Source organism: Scyliorhinus canicula, chromosome 2 (genome assembly GCF_902713615.1).
Source record: "Scyliorhinus canicula chromosome 2, sScyCan1.1, whole genome shotgun sequence".
Classification (NCBI taxonomy): Eukaryota; Metazoa; Chordata; class Chondrichthyes; order Carcharhiniformes; family Scyliorhinidae; genus Scyliorhinus; species Scyliorhinus canicula.
Window position 1 is genome coordinate 60,924,170 of NC_052147.1, and position 12,453 is coordinate 60,936,622.

The window sequence follows — 12,453 nt, forward strand, 5'->3', positions numbered from 1 at the left end:
GCCAGTGGACATCCCAAGATCGTTCACCACCAAGGTAGTACGATTTTGGAAGCATGCTCACCGTTGTCATGTACGGCGGCTAATATGAGTCAAACAAACTCCGACAACCAGAATGTGAGAACGTCTGGATTTTTCATTGTTTTGTGATGTGAAAGATGTTGGCCAGGACAACAGGGACATGGGCTCTTTGCCATCCATCTTAAAGGGGATGCAGTATCTTGGTTTAATGTCTGATCTGAAATTGGGCACCTTATAGAATCCCCACAGTGAAGAAGGAGGCCATTCAGCCCATCGAATTTGCACCGACCCTTAGAATGAGCACTCTACCCATGTTCACTCCCTCCTATACCCATAACCCATAGCCTAACCTGCATCTCCCTGTTCACTAAGGAGCAATTTAACATGGTCAATCCACCTAACCCGCACATCTTTGCACGGTAGGAGGAAACCGGAGCACGCGGAGGAATCCCAAGTGGACATGAGGAGAACGTACAAACTACACACAGACAGTGACCCAAGGCCGGAATTGAACCCAGGTCCGTGGCGCTGCAAGACAGCAGTGCAATAGTGTAGCACACCCTCAATACTGTACTGGAGTGGCAACCTTGAGTGGGTTTTCAAGTTCTGGAGGACAACTTGAAGCCACACCATTTGGACTCCAAGGTGAGAGTACAGCCAAATGAGCCACATACTACTGAAGAAGATACATAGACACATAGAAGATAGGAGCAGGAGGAGGGCTTCTAGCCCTTCGAGCCTGCTCTGCCATTCATTACGATCATGACTGATCATCCAACTCAATAGCCTAATCCTGCTTTCTCCCCATAGCCTTTGATCCCATTCACTCCAAGTGCTATATTCAGCCGTCTCTTGAATATATTCAAAGTTTTAGCATCAACTACGTCCTGTGGTAATAAATTCCACAGGCTCACCACTCTTTGTGTGAAGAAATGTCTCCTTATCTCTGTCCGAAATGGTTTACCCTGAATCCTCAGGCTGAAACCCTTGGTTCTGGACACACCCATCATTGGTAACATCTTCCCTGCATCTACCCTGTCTAATCTTGTTAGAATTTTATAAGTCTCTATGTGATCCCCCCTCATTCTTCTGAACTCCAGCGAGAACAATCCCAACCTAGTCAATCTCTCCTCATATGACAGTGCCGCCATCCCTTAAATCAGGTAAACCTTCACTGCACTCCCTCGAGAGCAAGAACATCCTTCCTCAGAAAAGGAGACCAAAACTGCACACAATACTCCAAGTGTAGCCTCACCAAGGCCCTATACAATTGCAGCAATACATCCCTGCTTCTATGCTCAAAACCTCTTGCAATGAAGGCCAACATACCATTAGCTTTCTTTACCGCCTGCTGCACCTGCATGCTTACCTTCAGCGACTGGTACACAAGGGCATCAAGGTCTTGCTGCACACTCCCCTCTCCCAATTTACAACCATTCAGGTAGTAATCTGCCTTCCTGTTTTTGCTTCCAAAATGAATAACCTCACACTTATCCAAATTATACTGCATCTGTCATTGGTTTGCCCACTCGCCCAACCTGTCCAGATCTTGCTGTAGGATCCCTGCATCCTCCCACCCTCCCACCTAATTTGGTTTCATCTGCAAACTTTGAGATGTTACATTTTGTTCCCTCATCCAATGATGGAAGTGAAAAGAAAAGTTTGAATGTAACTGTTTTTCAATGGCCGAACTTTCTGATCATCAGAAACGCTGCATCTGGAGTTGATCAGACAGAACACAGATCACCTACTGGCATAGGTTTTCCTTATGCTAAACTTCAGGTCCAGACAAAATCTCACAGCACAGGGATCATTGCAGAGACCAGTGAAGAATATCAGAGCGCAGAACCCCTTTTTATGACATCGACTGCCAAGTTCAGGTAAGTGTTGAAATGTCCCAAAGATTGAAATGAGTGAGTGAGTGAGTGAGTGAATGAGTGAGTGAGTGACTGAGTAAGTGTATGAGTGACTATTTGTGTGTGAGTGGATGATTGAGTGGCTCAGTGACTGAGCGTTTGTGTGAGTGCATGAGTGAATATATGAGTGAATGAGTGCGTGGATGCGTAAGTGAGTAGCTGAGTGACTCACCTACTCACGCTCACACCCACTCACTTACGTCCCCATTCACTCACAGAATCACTCACTCACCTAGAAATCATAGAATCCTTATGTGTAGAAGGCAGCCATTTGGCCCATCGAGTCTCACTAAGTCTCCGAAAGAGCACCCTACCCATCCGTAACCTTCATATCTTTGGGCACGAAGGGCAATTTAGCATGGCCAACCCACCAACCTGCATATATTTGTGGGAGGAAACCGGAGGACCCAGGGGAAACCCATACAAACACGGGAAGAACATACAAGCCATGCAGTCACCCAAGGTCAGAATCAAACTCGGGTCCCTGGTGCTGTGAAACAGCAGTGTTAATCACTGTGCCACCATGCTGCCCTACTACCTACTCACTCACACACCCACTCATCACGCATTCGTTCACACTCACTCACGCAATCACTCATCTATTGACTCCCACACTCAATCACTTACCCACTTACCTGCACTCACTGACACACTCAGCCACTCACTCATCCACTCATTCATTCAAACAGTCACTCACCTACTCACAACCATTCATGCACTGACTAACTCGATCATCCACCCACTCACTCATCCACCCACCCATTCACCCACTGTTGAAGAAAATAATAGACAGCACTTCGAGTTTTCGCGAAAGGTCCTTTATTTAACAAGAAGTTCGTGGGGGGATGGGATAGACCAAAGTCATTCCAAATGTCCCCCCTCTACTGAGGTAAGGCAAACAATTTATATGTTACAGTTAGCAATATCTCGGACAAAATGCATTCTTTATATAAGCAGAAAGACAGAATACGAGTAGGCCGGAATTAGTTTAATAACAGGCCTTGAGTTCCTCGCCTAAGAAAAATAATAATTGTCTGCTGTCAGCAAAACAGTGTGCAGCTGTATGCTTGTTTATATTGTATGGCCTTCTGACTGTTTCATACAGAACCTCTTGGCTAAAAATAAGGCTAAACATCCATCATGCTTTGCCAAGTGCCTATTTCCATGAAATATAGTCAAGCAGCCGGTTTAAAATGAACACAGAGTCTTAAGGCAGCTAATCCGCCAACTAAAATCCTTTCTACACCCACCCCCTCACTCATTCACCCGCCCACTCACTCACCCACCCACCCACACACACACTTACCTATTCACTCACACACACTTTCACTCACTCGCTCACCGACACACTCACTCATCCATTCACACATTGAGTGAGAGTGGGGGAGTGAGTGGGGGAATGAGTGAGTAAATGTGTGTGTGTGAGTGAGTGGATGAGTGAGTGGGTCGGTGGGTGGGTGGGTAAGTGACTGTGTTTATGAGTGGGAGTGAGTGAGGAAGTGAATGTGTAAGTGAGTGGTTGAGTGTGAATGAATGTGTGAGTGGGAGTGAGTGAGTGTGTGTTTGAGTAGGTGAGTAAGTGGGTGAGTGAGTGAATGTGAGTGAGTGAGTGTTTGAGTAGGTGAGTGAGTGGGTGAGTGAGTGAATGTGAGTGAGTGAGTGTTTGAGTAGGTGAGTGAGTGGGTGAGTGAGTGGGTGAGCGAGTGAGTGTTTGAGTAGGTGAGTGAGTGGGTGAGTGAGTGAGTGTTTGAGTGGGTGGGTGAGTGAGTGAGTGTTTGAGTTGGTGAGTGAGTGGGTGTGAGTGGATGAGTGAGTATGTATGTGAGTAAATGTTTGAATGGGTGAGTCGATGTGTGATGAGTGGGTGTGTGAGTGAATAGGTGAGTGAGTAAGTGTGTGTATTTGTGAGTGAATTGGGAAGTGAGTGAGTGTGTGAGTGAGTGGGAGAGTGATTAGAGTGAGTTAGATGTGAGTAAGTGTGTGAGTGAATCAACAAGTGAGTGGGTGAGTAAGTGAATGACTGTGAGTGACTGAGTGTGTCAGTGAGTGTACAAATGTGTGCATTTGAGTGAGTGTGTGAATGGGTGAGTGAGTGGGTGTGTGAGTAGGAGAGTGAATGGATGGGAGAGTGAGTGTATGTGAGTATGTGTCTGTGTGTGAGTGAGTGTGTGAGTGAGGGTGTGCATTTGTGAGTGTGTGACTGAATGAGGAAATGAGTGAGTGAGTGCGTGAGGAGTGAGTGTGTGAGTAAGTAGGTGGGAGCATGAGTAGATGGGCGAGTTAGTGTGTGTGTGTAGATGCCTGTGTGAGTGAGTGTGTGCCTTTATGAGTGAATGAGTGAATGGGGAAGTGGGTGAATGGTTGAATGAATGGGTAAGTTATTTTATGTGTAAGTGTTTGTGTGTGTGTGAGTGGGTGGGTGAATCAGTGAGTGAGTAGGAAAGTGAGTGAGTGAGTAGATGAGTAAACAAGTGAGTATGTGAGAAGGTCCAGTGTGGGTGGATGACTGAGTGAGTAGGTGAGCACGTGAGCAGCGTGTGAATGAGTGGGTGAGTGAATATGTGAGTAAATATGAATGGATGAGTGAGTGTGTCAATGAGTGAATAAATGGGTGTGTATGAGTAGGTGAGTAATTTTGTGAGTGAGTAAATGAGTGTGTATGTGAGTGAGTTAGTGGGTGAGTGAGTATGTGTGTGAATGAGTGTGCACATTTGTGAGTCTGTGAATGAATGGGGAAGTGAGTGAGTGTATATGAGTGAGGTGGGTATATGCATGAGGTGGGTATGCGGATGAGCTGAATCTGCAGCTAAGATAGGTTGGTGAGTAGGTGAGAGGACAGGTAGTTAAGTGGGTGAGGCCAGTAAATTAGGTAGTTGGTGCAGGGTCCTGGACAGAGGCATTCAGCCCATTGGATGTTTAAAATACTTGGGCAATTCCTATGTCGGCCCAGGCATCAAGACTTCCGCACGGTCCTGAAGAGCATCTTCTGTCATACATCCTGACGATCCAGAGACAACTATTCAAGTTAGGCAACTATTTTCAGTTCTCAGTGTCTTGGGTGGAGATCATGTCTTATAAAAGGTGGGTGAAATAGCAAGTAACATTAGCATGATGTCCTAACAATCAGCTAAAGGGAGTTAGAGAGAAATTTTCCAATTATTTCCCCTTAATTAGCCATTAATTGTCTTTAAAAAGAATTCCCTCACTCTCCCAGTAGATTCCGTTGTTGTTGGTGGGTAGGGAGGGTCTAATCAGGATATGCCAGGCATCACAACAATGGGACAGACTTGATGGACCAGTTAACCCCTTCCTGCCTGTCATTCTAGTACGTTTATCATGTCCCCAACACTCAGGGACAATATCAATCTGAATGTTAAAGCAACACAATTTACAGTACTGCTACCATAATGAGGGAAGGTGAATAATTTGTAATTCTGCCTCTTACAGTGTGAAATAGAAGCAGAAGATAGGAAGTTGCTGTCCATTCTGTCTGCACAGATGATCTTATTGCTTGGACTCAATTAGAAAGTCAGGTGGTTCCTAAAAGGGTGTCGAGCTTTCAGAATATCAAATTGCAGTTCACAGCCACTGATGGTAGTTTATGAAACACCCCAGTTTCTTATACAAGTGTAGCATCAGTGGAGCATACTTCAGCCAAAATAAAGCTTACTGCAACTGACTGATATCACTGGGGAATTTTTTGTAGTCTCTCTTCTGCCTCTTAGTGTTTGTACTATTTCCAATTATTGTGTTTCCCTTGTTTTTGCTTATGTGCTCAGTAGTTGTTGCTGAAAATATGGACAATGTGGGGGAACAGCATCTCAAGGATAGGAATTCCAAGGGTAAGTGCAACTTCGAGAACTCTTGTCAGTGAATTGATGTTTAACCATAGCACATTGGTTTGATTAGATATTGCTTAAATATATTGCAAAACACTCTGCTTTTGATTTATCTTTTCATTTGAAATCAATGAAATGGAAATGTTTTTTGCCGAGTACTCAGTTATTTAAGATGACTGGATTGATTTTTGGTGTCACTGTGAGTTCTGACATTTCACATTATACTGGAATGCTATGTAGCAAGTTCAAATTTGACGTATTTTACCCATGTTGGATATGGGCAATCTCAACAACATTATCACACTTCAAATTAAATTGCCTTATTTCACGGAATTTTCCATAGCATTTCCTTCAATATTCAAGAATATGTGATTAATAGTTTATGCAGCTTGGCTTTGCTATCCACAAGTCAAAAAACAACCCCCCCCCCCCCCCCCCCACCCACCCTTTCACCTGTCTGCTGTGCTGGGCTGATTGATAATGACCCCCCAATGCTCGCAGGATAATGTTTCCCCTGGAACATCATTAATAAGGTACCAGATTCTGTGGTAGCATTGACACACCTGGGATACGCAATATTCACCATAAGTATATCTTAATGAAATCCCTGGACTCTCTGTGTCCCACCCACAGTGCCTATTCTTTCCTTACTTCTTTACAGAGGGTGACACCTGTGACTTTTACTGGGGAGAGAGTCGAGCCTTTATACACTAGTGTTCCGCTGCAGTCTGCAAGCAGACCCCTGTGCCCCTGTCTCTCTGAATACATGACCACGTTTCAACACCACACTAATGAAATGTATATGAGACCTTGGAGTTTTATGTGGGTACCTGAGCTGTTTGAGCAGATGGCTGTTTCACATCAGGGTAGACAAATTGTTTTCACTGTAGACAGCAGTATTCCCAGGGTATTAAGAAAAGAATGATCGAGACAACGAAATAAGTTGTCAGCTTTTAAACACATTTAAGTTTATAGCCAGTAGGGGGCACAGCAGGCAAGTAATTTGTCTGCATTGTTGACTTGAATTAAAAAAAATGTTGGGTATTGGAGATTTGTGGGAGCATGTCTTGTGTATATTTTTTCCTTGCTTGTATGTGGGTTGTAGGTAAAGCTGTGGATAACCATCTTATTTTTAAGTTTGTGTCATGCAAATAATCCTCAGTCTTTTATTTATTGCACCCGCATGGTTACATTTTGAATGAATAGTATTTCACAGACTATTCAGCAAGTAGTTTTAGCTGAATATGCAAGCATCTTGTTTTAAAAGACTGTAACCATAAAGCTGTCTTTTAATGGTAGTGTGATAAATAAAGTAAAGACATTGCAATCTGCATAGAAAATCCTATTTGCGGCACTCAGTAACCACTATCACTTTGACTATATTTCACTAACTCAGTTAGCATCAACATGCACGATCATTGGACATTTAATTCTAATGATACTAGGCTATTAAAATATGGCAAATAATTATCCGTGATGAGTACCAGCGTGATATGAAATTTAGCAATGGATTCACCTCACCAGGCTAACTCAAACACAATGAAACCTGTTATGCACCCTGTGTATGTCATATGTCATCATGTTGGTGGTGAGAACTGACCACGGTATCATTATGTTTTGGTTATTTAAATGCCAAACGCTGGGTTTGATGTACGTTTGACAGATAATGTGATTGTTACACCGCCTTGCTTTTAGGTGCCTCACAGTTTTGTTTATGTGTATTTGGAATTGGAAGAATTGAGAGAAACCAGTAGTTCATACAATAGGAATAACATTTAAAAATAATGCTCCTGTATCCTTAATTCATAAAAAATACCTTTGTTGATTCTTATTGTCATTATAATGTTGCTATGGCACTTTCCAGAATTCACCAGCATTGCAAAACTTACACAAAAACAAATGCATCCATCTCGTCACTGTGTTTTCTACCTTGCTCTGCTAAAGGTATTGCTAAAGGTATTGCTGACTCTAGTACGATGGATGCCCAATCTACCATACCTCACCTATGTAGCCATTCATTGTGTGTTTCTCTGTGTAGTGAATACCAGCAGATTGTTGGGCTACGAATATATCACAGAGAAATCAAATCCAGTCTTTCCCCAATGGTCATAATCGATAGCTTGCAGCACAGATCACTGAATAGTGAGTAGAAATCTATCTGCCTTTTTTTTTCTTAGCTCAGGGTTGCTGACATTAGTTTTAGCACTGGAGCTTAACAAGAGCCTTACCTACATTGGTTTCACTTTTTAAGATGATTCTTCCTTGCCTATTCTTAAGTATTAAGCTACTGTGGATTCTATTTACCTTCCTGTGTTGGCATACATTTTCGTAGGAAGAACAAGGAGGTCATGCACTCCCTGGAAAATAAGCATGCAAATGGGGTTGAGAAACAGTGAGGTCTACATTAAAAGCAGTGACATAGGTTAAACATTAAAAATGAACCATGCCAAACACTGTGTTCCATTTCCAGCAAGATAGGATTGAAAGTCAAAGATGTTATGTTAACCTTGTATGGAGTTGTGGTTAGACTACATTTGGGGTGCTGTGAACGGTTCTGGTCTCCATATTATAAAAAGGATACAGAGGCACTGGAGAAGGTACAAAAAAGATTTACTGGGTTATATGTATCAGGAAGGATTGACCAGCTGCATTTCCTTGAGAAAAGTCAAGAATGGCAGGTAATCTGATCTTTGAGATTCTGAAAGAGTTTAATATGGTAGATGTAGAGAAGATGTTTCCACCTTGAGGGGAATACTAGAACTAGGAGCTTTAATTATAAGATAAATCTAATAGGGAATTCAGGAGAAAGGCCTTTACCCACAGAGTTGCAGGAATATGGAACTCACTGCCACAAGGATTATTGATGAGACTTGCACAGACATATTTAAGGATAACCTAGAAAAACAAGTGAGGGAGAAAAAAATGGAATATATTAATAGAGTTAGATGAGAAGGATGGGAGAAGGCTCATGTACAGAATAAATCCCGGCATGGTTCTGCTGGGCTGAATGGTCTATTTCTGTGCTGTATTACTATACAATGTTAGCAGGGAAACATTCAGGAAGGTGACTCCATGCCTGATCATGGGGCAATTTGCAGCTGGTTTTTGAAGTAGAGAGGGATAGCAAAGTTCAGGATGAGAAGTCAAGAGTGTAAAACTAAGGCAGTTGAATTTTCTGCCACCAAACGTGGAACAGAGAGGGGGTGAAGAAAAGGAAAGCTGTGTTGGAAGAGGTGAGGATGTGTTAAACACAAAAGTCAGGCCAAGGTCATTGAACAGCTCAAGGTCATGGACAATCAAATTCAATATGGTGATGAACACAGTGGAGGTTGGCAGGGCAGTGGTCATAGAACATAGAACATAGAACAGTACAGGCCCTTCGGCCCTCGATGTTGTGCCGAGCAATGATCACCCTACTTAACCCACGTAACCGGTATACCCGTAACCCAACAATCCCCCCATTAACCTTACACTACGGGCAATTTAGCATGGCCAATCCACCTAACCCGCACATCTTTGGACTGTGGGAGGAAACCGGAGCACCCGGAGGAAACCCACGCGCACACGGGGAGGACGTGCAGACTCCGCACAGACAGTGACCCAGCCGGGAATCGAACCTGGGACCCTGGAGCTGTGAAGCATTGATGCTAACCACCATGCTACCGTGAGGCCCCATAGGCCATGGCCCATGGTCATAGGCCAATGGGACTGAGTACCAACCAAGATGGTAGGATCAATATTTTTTGTCAAATTAGGGATTTAGAAGCAGAGTGACACAGCTTTGGTGAAGTTTTGAGTTGACAGCACTACAGATGAAGATGTTGGAGGAGACGTAGGAGATAAGATGGAGGTAGTCTTGCCGATAGATAGGATATGTAACTAAGCTCAGTTTAGGGTTAAAAAGAATGCTGAGGATGCCCACTACTGAATTCAGCCTGAGAGAACAGCCAGGGAAGTAGGTAGAACCAGGGCAGGTTACAGAATATTTGGATATATTCAGCAAGGTGGTTTCAGTCTTTGCTGATGTTAATTTGGAGAAGATTCGGGGCCCACCAAAAATTTTATATTGAATTGTGATTCAAAAGCTGTACCCACTTGCTCATCTACAACCTACAGCTCAGGTTTAGTTAACTTCTCAAACTCAATCAAGCCTTTTCAAAAATTGCGGGGGTACATGTTTTATAAATGCGAGCAGACACAGGATTAAAACCAAGGAAATATAGACGTAAAATGTGCCCTTTCCTTTCTAAGAGTGGAAATCAATGCTCTAGATTGAATTCTAGACGAGCTCTGCTGCTTTACAGTGACTTGCCATCTTCTTTTTATAAATTTAGAGTACCCAATTAATTTTTTCCAATTAAGGGGCATTTAGCATGGCCAATCCACCTAGCCTGCACACCTTTGGGTTGTGTGAGCGAAACCCACACAAACACGGGGAGAATGTGCAAACTCCACACGGACAGTGACCCAAAGCCAGGATGGAACCTGGGACTTACCATCCTTAAAGTGAAGGGTCAGTTCTACTGAGGTGCACCCAATGGGCTGCTATTGGCTGCTATTTTGGGAAATAAATTGTTTTTACACTGTTCAGCAATATTGCAGGGGCTACTGTAAAACACACACTTGTCGAATCCGTCTCCAGCCACACAATACGGATTAATCTTTTTTTTTTAAATATGGAACAAGACAACTCTGTTGATCTGATGTCTTTCAACAAGTTTAATTCTGTTTGTAGATTAGCGCTGGAAGTGCCATTTCCACTCAGTTGCAGAGCGGGCATTAAGCAGACAAGCCTCTCATTGTTTGTCTAGCTCCCGGTCTTTCTCCCCCCACCTCCCCACGCATTAAGCCCTAGGTGGCATTCTTTACATCTGACATCACAGCACTTTCTGTGAGGTGGGTTTATCTGACAGGGTTTTCTGTGAGACCATCGAAGGTGTGTGGAGCAGCGAGAAGGAACAAAACACGACTGTTGTGAGGCGGGCAGTCAGGGAGATCTGCGGCGATCGGGTGACTGCTGGCCATTCAAGCCTTGTAACCGAAGATCATTAGAAGGCATCAAAGGAAATTAATTGGGGAGGGAAACAGAAAGTGCTGCTTACATGTTTTATCTTCTCCGTGATCGCAAAATAGCCCATAGGTGGTCAGCTTGTTTCCCAAAGCCATTGCAATTTTGCTTTGGGGGGGGGGGGGGGGGGGGAGTATTTTCAGCTTGTGGGTGCTGTGCACACAAATTTCCGATGAATTTCCCCCGGCGTTCTCCGTTTCTAAAATTGTATATTTTTTTACAAAAAAAGCTGCTACCAGCTGATGCGCAGCAAAGATTGGTTGTCACCGTGGGGTTGTTTTTGGTGCATTGTATTGTGGGCCGAGTTTTTATTTTGTTTTGTGTGGGCAATAAGTTAAATCCGTTGTGGAATGTGGAGCTTTGATTGGGGTCAATGTGTAAGTGTACTTGAGTCCTGCCCCTGGCTGTGTTGGACTCTCATCCAACAAGCTTCATTCCTGGAATTAAAGCACTGGAGCTATTTTGCTTCAGTCGTATCTCCCGTTTCTTTTTTTCCCCAAATGCAAGCAATGGGATCATTGAATAAAGGCACTGAATTTTAGTTTGGTGTTCGGTTTGTCAAACCAGTCTGTCACAATTATTCCAATGATTCTTTAAACCGCCCTCACATCGCCCCTTTGCCTCTCAGTGTCCTTGCACAGGCGTGGTGGGGGGGGGGGGGGGGGGGGGAGGACCTCAAGCTCTCAGTGGTACTGCCCTCGGGGAAGCACATTACCCGCTGTTCTCTACCTGACCCAGAGAAGCAATACTCCATGAAGGGAGATGGCCACTGCCATGGGTCACAGTGATGGCATCTTCAATGATCTTCTGCCCCCCCCCCCCCCCCACCTCGCCTGATTTTCAATCATGGTAAACACGCTTTTTTAAAAAATGCTTTCATAGGATGTGGGCATCACGGGCGAAGCTAAGATTTGTTGCCCATCCCTAATTGCCCTTGAGATGGCGGCAGTGCACTGTCCTCGCCAATCGCTGCAGTCCATATGGTGTAGGTACATTCACAGTGAGTTTGACCCACGAACAGTGATTTAGTTCCAAGTCAGGGTGGCGTGTGACTTGGAAGGGGGCATGAGGTGGTAGTGTTCCCATGCAACTGCTGCCCTTGTCTTTCTAGGTACTGTGGAAGTTGCTGTTCTGCATCTTGTATATAATACACACTGCTACCACTGTGCATTGAGAGTGGATGGTTAAGTTGGTGGATGGTGCATTGATCAAGCAGGCTGCTTTGTCCTCGATGGTGGCGAACTCCTTGACAATTGTTGGAGCTGCACTCTTCCAAGCACGTGGAGAGTATTCCATAACATTCCTGACTTATGCTTTTGGGTGTGGACAGAATTTTTTTGGGGGGTGGGTGAAGTCAGGAGTTACTCACCAGAGAATTCCTGGTCTTAATCTGCTCTTGTACCCACAGTATTTATATGGCTCAGTTCACGTCAGTTTCTGGTCAATGGTAACCCCCAGGATGTTGTGGAGGATTCAGTGAAGGTAATGCCATTGAATGTCGAGGGCACAAGATTATATTCACTCTAGTTGGGGATGGTCATTGCCTGGAACCTGTGTAGTGTGAATGTGACTTGTCATTTATTAGCCCAAACCTGAATGTTGTCCAGGTCTT

At 44.0% G+C, this 12,453-nt stretch overlaps 1 long non-coding RNA gene across 2 annotated transcripts in view; it reads left to right on the plus strand.

Moving 5' to 3' along the window:
• The first annotated feature begins 540 nt into the window (after positions 1 to 540).
• The window catches only part of LOC119954408, a 106,097-nt gene continuing 94,184 nt past the window's right edge, over positions 541 to 12,453 (plus strand). The window contains exons 1-3 of one of the 2 annotated variants that reach the window (XR_005458240.1): positions 541 to 663; positions 5,714 to 5,776; positions 7,812 to 7,915. This is a non-coding gene — a long non-coding RNA (uncharacterized LOC119954408). Of the gene's footprint in view, positions 664 to 5,479; positions 5,777 to 7,811; positions 7,916 to 12,453 lie in introns of those variants that run through there. The other variant, XR_005458238.1, reaches the window with a different exon arrangement.